The 7,711-nt window shown below is 41.6% G+C and overlaps 1 long non-coding RNA gene across 1 annotated transcript in view; it reads right to left on the reverse strand.

Annotated features, from left to right (window-relative positions):
* Positions 1-1,236: 1,236 nt before the first annotated feature.
* LOC112067244 (uncharacterized) overlaps positions 1,237-7,711 on the reverse strand; it is a 17,405-nt gene continuing 10,930 nt past the window's right edge. Inside the window, exons 2-3 of the long non-coding RNA XR_003676614.2 lie at positions 6,676-6,768; positions 1,237-1,772 (exon numbers count right to left, since the gene is read on the reverse strand). This is a non-coding gene — a long non-coding RNA (uncharacterized lncRNA). The remainder of the gene's footprint in view (positions 1,773-6,675; positions 6,769-7,711) is intronic.

The raw sequence follows: 7,711 nt of genomic DNA on the forward strand, positions 1-7,711 counted from the left end.
CCATGGAATATTGTTCGGTATAAAAATGAACAAAATACTGATACATGCTACATCAGGGAAGCTTGAAAACATTATGTTAAGTGAAAAAAGTCACACACAAAAGATCAAATATTCAATGATTCCATTTATATTAAAAGTCCAGAAAAGGCAATTCCATAGAGACAGAAAGTAAATTAGTGGTTGCCAGGGGATGAGGAGGGGAATTTGGGAGTGACGTCTAATGCAAACAGGATTTTTTTTGGCAGTGATGTAAATGTTTTAAAATGGTTTGTGCTGGGCTTCCCTGGTGGCGCAGTGGTTGAGAGTCCGCCTGCCGATGCAGGATGTGCTGATGGTTGCACAACTCTGTAAATATACTAGAAAAGCACTGAACTATATATACTTACGTGGGTGTATTTCATTGTATGTTTATTATATATATGTACAATAAATAAAGCTGTTAACGTTATTGAAGACTTTCATTAATGCTGGTTAAATCTATTAATATATACCACATTAGAAATTAAAAGATAAATTTTAAAAATTATTAATTTATTCAAATAACTAATAATAAACCTGTTACATGTTAACATAAATAACACACATTTTATGGAAAATAACTTTGTCAAAATAAAAAAAAATTAGTAGCACTCTTTTACATTTTTGCAAATGTAATTTAATTTTATTAAGGCTGCACCATGCGGCTTGCGGAATCTCAGTTCTCCACCCAGGGACTGAACCCAGGCCACAGCAGTGAAAGCCAGGAATCCTAACCACTAGGTCACCAGGGAACTCCCCAATCTGTTGGGATAACACATTTCATATAGCTTCTGGGAAACTCCACTGTACACTCATTAGAGTTGTGAGTGAAAAAGGCAAATAATGTGTTAGTATTATTATTATAAAAGTAATTTTGACCCCTAGACCTCCTGAAAGGGTCTCAAAGTCTTCCTGGACCACACTTTAAGAACTGCTGACCTAGTGCTACACAATTTAACATGAATAACTTGAAATCACATTGTGTTCAGTGAAAAAATATGGTAAAAAATATAGAGAATATGACAACTGTACATCAAATTTAAAATGAAAAATTCAACAGTATACTGTTCAGCAGGCATTCATATATGGTAAATTATAAGAATCAAAGTACTAACGAACGCAAAATTATAAGTAGTCCTTAACATTGGTGAGGTGGTAATACGATATGTGAAGGGATGTGGGAAGGGATAAGGGTTGCTTAGATGGTACATTAAACAAATATATCAACTCATTTTATTATTCTTTATACCATATATATGTTATAGACACGTTTTTGTATGTATTTTTTTTCAATACTGTGAAATGTTTTATGATTTTTAAAGAGGGGGTGATATTTTAAAATAGAAGAAAAAAAGGAAAGTACTTGGGTTAATGGACAAGATCAAAGGTATCTTATCTTTGGCTGTATTCAACCATGGTTCTGATAAGGGCAGCTCTCAAATTTCTCTCAAGAGAATATATTTCCGCTCCATTGGTGCTCTGGTAAGAACATTGTGCACGTATGTGAACACTGTTGGAGAAGAGAGGGCCACAAAGGGAGGTGAGGCAACATTGCTCATTCTCTGCAATGGAGGAACTGGGAGCAAGTTACTGAATGGGGGCTCAGCCAGACAGGGAAGTCTCAGAATAAAGAACACAAATGTTGATATTATTTCAAGGATAGAGGAAACTTCAACTTACCTGGGTCATGGCTTTTAGAACTACCTGTCCTGCTTGGATTTCTTTAGATTCTTCTCTTGAACAAGTGCAGAGTCCTGGAAAAAAAAAAAAAAAACAGAGTAGGGGGAGAAGGGGCAAATCTCATAAACCGAGCTTGCCTCAGCACGCCTAAATAGATGAGCTTAAAACAACTGTACTTCCAGGGTCCCTGCTGTGCTTCCTTTGCTCTCCCCTTGTCCCACCACAGAACACTAATGCCAAGAACTACTGGGTTAACAAAACCCAGCCCCTTCCTAAACCATAAGGAAACTGAAAGATGGATTCAAGGCAGATGTGCTTCGGTACTGACATAGAATCCAAGCACGTTAGCAGGACGGATTCTGGCTGGGACAGTCCCTATCTTGTTGATGCTAATCTACACCCTAGATGAGGCCTAGACAGCTCCCAGCTAGCTGTACCAAGCAGACCTTCCTTTGCAGCTGCAGCAAGGAGGATCACAACTCAGACTCACTCAGACTTTACCCCTTAAAGATGAGGACAGTACCTACAGGCTAGGAGCAGAACATACCTGTGTGCAGGCCAAACCTTGTGAAAAAGACAACCCTTAAACAAAGTTTTCCAGCTTCTCTGGGTTCAACAGGCAAAACCTCTTGGGTACCTCCCCAGCTCTACATTCTCCTTATAAGTTCAAAAAGGGCCACGCCATCCATATGAGAGGCTTCGTCAAAGCCTCCATCCCCAGCTGGACTTATCAGACAGGAGCAAAAAAACCACAGTAATACAGGCATCTTACAAGCATGCCTACACATCCAGAGTATTGACCTGAGTGGGAACTCAATTTCTAGAAGCTTCTTGGCCCAGCAATCCTTATTTTCCACATAAGCCCTCTCTACTGCTTTCCTGAAGAACATCACTTCCTCTCTGGCTGACAGCTGCTGAGGCTGGTGGAGAACGGCCTACTTCAAGATAATGAGAACTCAGGGGTTTTTAAGGAGGGTAGTAAGGCTGGTTCTAATTACAGGTGCAAGGAGCACCCACGCTTTTTTTTTTTTTTTAATACTGTGATTTATCATCAAGGACTTTATTCTCTTGGCCATTTTGCAGTCATGCTAGAAGTTTCCAGAATCCTTAGTGCATATGGTGTGCAAGAGAGTCGAAAAGTAAGAAAAGAAAACTCCTCCCTGGAGAGTGAAGTCTAGAGAAATGCAGGCCAGAAAGGTGTAAGGAGTTATTTCAGAGTCTGCCGCCGCTAAGGCCGTTGGTTTCAACTGGATAGATCTCAACACTACTAAGAAGAACCAAAACTGATCAACAGATACGTGAGGAAGTCGGATGCATGGAATAGTAGAGGACTTTTCACACACAAAGGACAAATAAACCAAGAGTTAATTTTGGCTACCAAACTGCAATTTGGTTTTCTAGGTCATCTTTCCCCAACTATTTAAAAAGAAACATTAGTGCTACACATATGCAACTTGAAGATGTTGTATTCTCCTAGCAAGCTGCACTGAGAAGCAAGTTAAATAAGCCCCTCTTACTGCCGTCCACCTGCAGAGACGTCACATCCATTTTCTTTGATTTCAATTGGCAACAGCGGGAAATAATTCCAATAGTGCTGAAATAAGCAGCCAGACTACCTTGCTGAGTTCCCATGGTGGGGAGGGGTGCGGTCAGAAGGAAGACTAGTTAAATCATTGGGGGCTGGTGTCAAGGAAAATTTCCTGAAAGTTACAGAATATGATTTGGGGCCTAAAATCAGAGGATTTTAATAGGCAGAAAAGGGACAGAAGAGCATTCTGAGCAAAGTGAAGAGCAGTGGCAGAAACAGTGGACCAAAAGTAGACGGTGTGTTTGGATTGCAGAGAATAACTGGGAATGACTTGTACAGTTTGGGGCAAGGATTAGAGCAGTGCTGTCTTATAGAACCTTTGTGATGATGGAAATCTTCACATCTTGTACTGTCAGTAATGTAGCCATTAGCCACATGTGGCTACTAAGCATTTGAAATGTGGCTAGGATGACCGAGGAACTGAATTTTTAATGTAATTTTAGTTAATATGAATTTAAATTTAATTAATTATAGAATCTAGAGGAAGATAATGCTTATGATATTAACTATGAGGACCAGGTCTCATCATCACTGTAAATAGTACGGGCCACAGTGACTGAAGTATAAAGGTGACCAATGAATACTGACTGAATATATACAAGTTTGGTTTTCACCCATTAATGAATGGAAGGCTACTGAAGAATTTAAAAAAGGAAGTGAAAGGGCCAATATAGCCAGATTATTTTAGTGGAGAGGAGTAAAACTGGAGTCAGGGAGATCAGCTGAAAGATGCCTGTACTTTCCCAAGCAAACAAAGGGCCTGACCCAAGATAGTGATAGTGGAAATGAGGAGGAAGGGGATGAATTCAAGGTGTCAGAGAAGTAAAATCAACTGGTTCTGGCATCTGACTGGATATGGATGCAGAGAGAGAAAAAGGAGTCAGGAATTCTTTCATATTTACTGAGTTCCCACCTCAGTTGGCATGGTTCTATGTGTAAGGAAGATAGCAAATCCAGTCTGTCCCAGCGGATCTCACGTTCTAATGGAAGGAGACAATAACAAATATTGATATACTGACATTGATATTCCTATTTATACGTAAAGGGGTCAAAGTTCTATAGAGGAAAATAAAAAGATTAAGGAGATGGGGAAATGAAGGGTGGTCTAAGAAGGCTTTTCATTGGGAATGTGACACGTAGACACAGATATCTAGGGGAAGCACAGTCCTAGCAGAGGGACCAACAAATGCAAAGGACTCTAGGCAGAGCAGGCTTTAACAACAAAAATGAAGGAGACTAGAGTGGCTGGAATGGGGTGAGTGAGAAAATGAGGGCCAAAGAGGTAGATGGAAGCTGGATCACACAGGGCTTGTGGGCCGCTGTAAGAACATTGGTTTTTACTCTTGAGTATGACAGGAAGCCACTGAAACACTTCAAACCAAGGAATGGCATAATCTGATTTACATTTAAAAGGATCACTCAAGGAAAATGGACTAAGAGGACAAGGCGGGGAAGCAGGGAGACTAGTGAGAAGGTTACTGCAGTAATCCTGGCAAGGGGCTGAGGGGCTTGCCTTAGGGTGGTATGGTCGTGGGGGAGGTGACAAGAACTGATCAGATTCTAGATATTCTCTGTAGGAAGAGCTGACAGGATTTACTGATTTTAGGTATAAAAGAAAAAGAAAAGAGGCGAAGATGATGCTAGGGTTTTTGGCTTGAGCAAGTAGAGGTATGAAGTTGCCATTTTTTTTTTTAAAGCTTATTTATTTATTTATTTATTTTGGGGTGTGTTGGGTCTTCGTTTCTGTGCGTGGGCTTTCTCTAGTTGCGGTGAGCGGGGGCTACTCTTCATCGCGGTGCGCAGGCCTCTCACTATCGCGGCCTCTCTTGTTCCGGAGCACAGGCTCCAGACGCGCAGGCTCAGTAGTTGTGGCTCACGGGCCTAGTTGCTCCGTGGCATGTGGGATCTTCCCAGACCAGGGCTCGAACCCGTGTCGCCTGCATTGGCAGGCAGATTCTCAACCACTGCGCCACCAGGGAAACCCAAGTTGCCATTTTTTAACACAACGGACTGTGAGAGGAGCAGGTTTGGATGGACCAATTATGAATTCTGTTTTACCTTAATACTTGAGATGATTATTATATGTCTAAGTGGAAATGCCAGATGTCCGTTAGACATTCAATCTGGGAGTTCAGAGAAAGTCCAAATGTAGGAATATAAAATTGGAAGTTACTGATGTTCAGTTGATATTTAAAGCTCTGATACTAGGTAAGATTGCCTACAGAGTGATTAAAGGTAAGGAAGAAAAATGGTCCAAAACCTGAGCCTAAGGGGCTCCAACGGTTAGAGAACAGGGAGATGAAAAGGAAAAAAGAAAGGAGTCTGAAAAGGAGACATCAGTGGAATAGAAGGAAAAAAAGAGAATTGGGCTTCACTGAAAGCCCAGTGAAGAAAGTATACCAAGAAGGAAGGTGAGAACAACTGTCAAATGCTACCAATAGGTCAAGTGGTATGAGGAATGAGAACTGTCCATTGGATCTGGCATTAGAGAGATCATTAGAAGTCTCAACAAAGGTGGATTCTCTAGAGTGGAGGACACAAAAGCTTGGCTGGAGTGAGTTCAAGAGAAAATGGAAGGTGGGACTTCCCTGGTGGCGTAGTGGTTAAGAATCCGCTGCCAATGCAGAGGACATGGGTTTGGAGCCCGGTCTGGGAAGATCCCACATGCCGCGGAGCAACTAAGCCCGTGAGCCACAACTACTGAGCCAACGTACCACAACAACTGAAGCCCACCCGCCTAGAGCCTGTGCCCCGCAACAAAGAGAAGCCACTGCAGTGAGAAGCCCGAGCACTGCAACAAAGAGTAGCCTCCACTCGCTGCAACTAGGGAAAGCCTGCACGCAGCAACGAAGACCCAGCACAGCCAAAAATAAATAAATAAATAAATTTATAAGAGAAAATGGAAGGAAAGGAAGTGGAAACAGAAGATCCATCCCTTTCAAGGAGTTTTGTTGAAAAGAACAGAGAAATAGAGCTAGATATGGATATGAAATCCAGGAACGGTTGTTTGTTTTGAATGTGGGAGAGATTACAGCATGGTTTATAGTGATGGAATAACCCAGTAGAGAAAAATGAATAATGCAGGGACACAGGAGACAATTGCACAGGAGCAATGATCTTGAGCAGGAGAGAGGGGATGGGAACCAGCACCCAAGTATTGGGGGCTGAATTACAGAAGATCACAGGTAGTTAGTTCATAACTAGGGAAGGTAGAGTACATAAGTACAGGAATGATCCCCAGGATTCTCGGGTGGTTGTATGCTGAAGGAGCTTAATCTCCATAGTTCTAGAGCCTTTGAGGGGTGTGTTCTCAAACAGTAACTGACTTCTCACAGAGGAGGTGAGCTTTCATATAAAAGGCTTCCTGTTTCCTTAGTCTCCTCACTCACCTGTGCACAGGCCTCTTGTTAACCTCTTTCCACAGTCCAGGATGTCTTCCTTGCTCCAAAAAGAATTCACACCTAATTTACAGAAGCAACTTCCTATACACAGAAAAAGAAATGGGTCTTAGCCAGTGTGGTAGACATTACTAATTTAATTACTAATGTCTCACCACTATCCAGTTTTTCAAGTATCCAGTCTTCCACATAATCCAGACCACATAATTCTCTAATCTTTCTATTGCTGATGTGGTGGCCAAGGAGGCTGTGTGTCTCAGATGGTACAGCTACAGGATGGTGGAGTCTCCTTTAGTCTGGGACCCTGCCTATGCTGATGCATAATGAGCAAAAAATAAAAAGTTATTTTGTAAACCACTGAGATTTGGGGTTGTTTGCTACCACAGCATAACAACCTGTCCTAACTAATATGCTAATTCAGCTATACTCTGACTAAATAAAAATTCAGACTTGGGGCCTTGGTCAATACAAGAAAGAATAATTTTTAAAACGTCAGAGGAAGCTTCAGAAATAACAGAGCAGAGCTGTGCATTTCCAATTCTATACATCTCAAAGGGATTTTTCACAAACCCACAATGTGAAACAAAAGGCCCTAAAAAGGCAGATTATGAGTTATGGGACAGGTTGTTCTTGACCCAGCAAAATCATGCTCCTTTAGATCTTTATCAGCAAATCTTTGTACAAATCCTTCTAAGCAAAGTTCAGCCATCTACACACCACCCAGTGAAGCTTGCAGTTATATCCCTGGATTTTCCCTGTCTCTAAATTGACATTCTTATTCTTCAGAGGGCATGGATCCCACCCACATCACACAAGGCTTGGGCCAGGGGAGTGGGAGAACTTGACAGCTCATGAGAAGTAGATATATATAGGTATCTTCACCTTAACATTAGTAATCTGTTCCTGAAAAAGCAATCATTCTGAGTAAAAACTCTAACCAGGAGCCTCTTTCCCAATTTTTTTTTTTTTTTTTTTGTGGTATGCGGGCCTCCCTCTGCTGTGGCCTCTCCCGTTGCGGAGCACAGGC

Source organism: Physeter macrocephalus, chromosome 17, assembly GCF_002837175.3.
Source record: "Physeter macrocephalus isolate SW-GA chromosome 17, ASM283717v5, whole genome shotgun sequence".
In the NCBI taxonomy this organism is placed as follows: Eukaryota; Metazoa; Chordata; class Mammalia; order Artiodactyla; family Physeteridae; genus Physeter; species Physeter macrocephalus.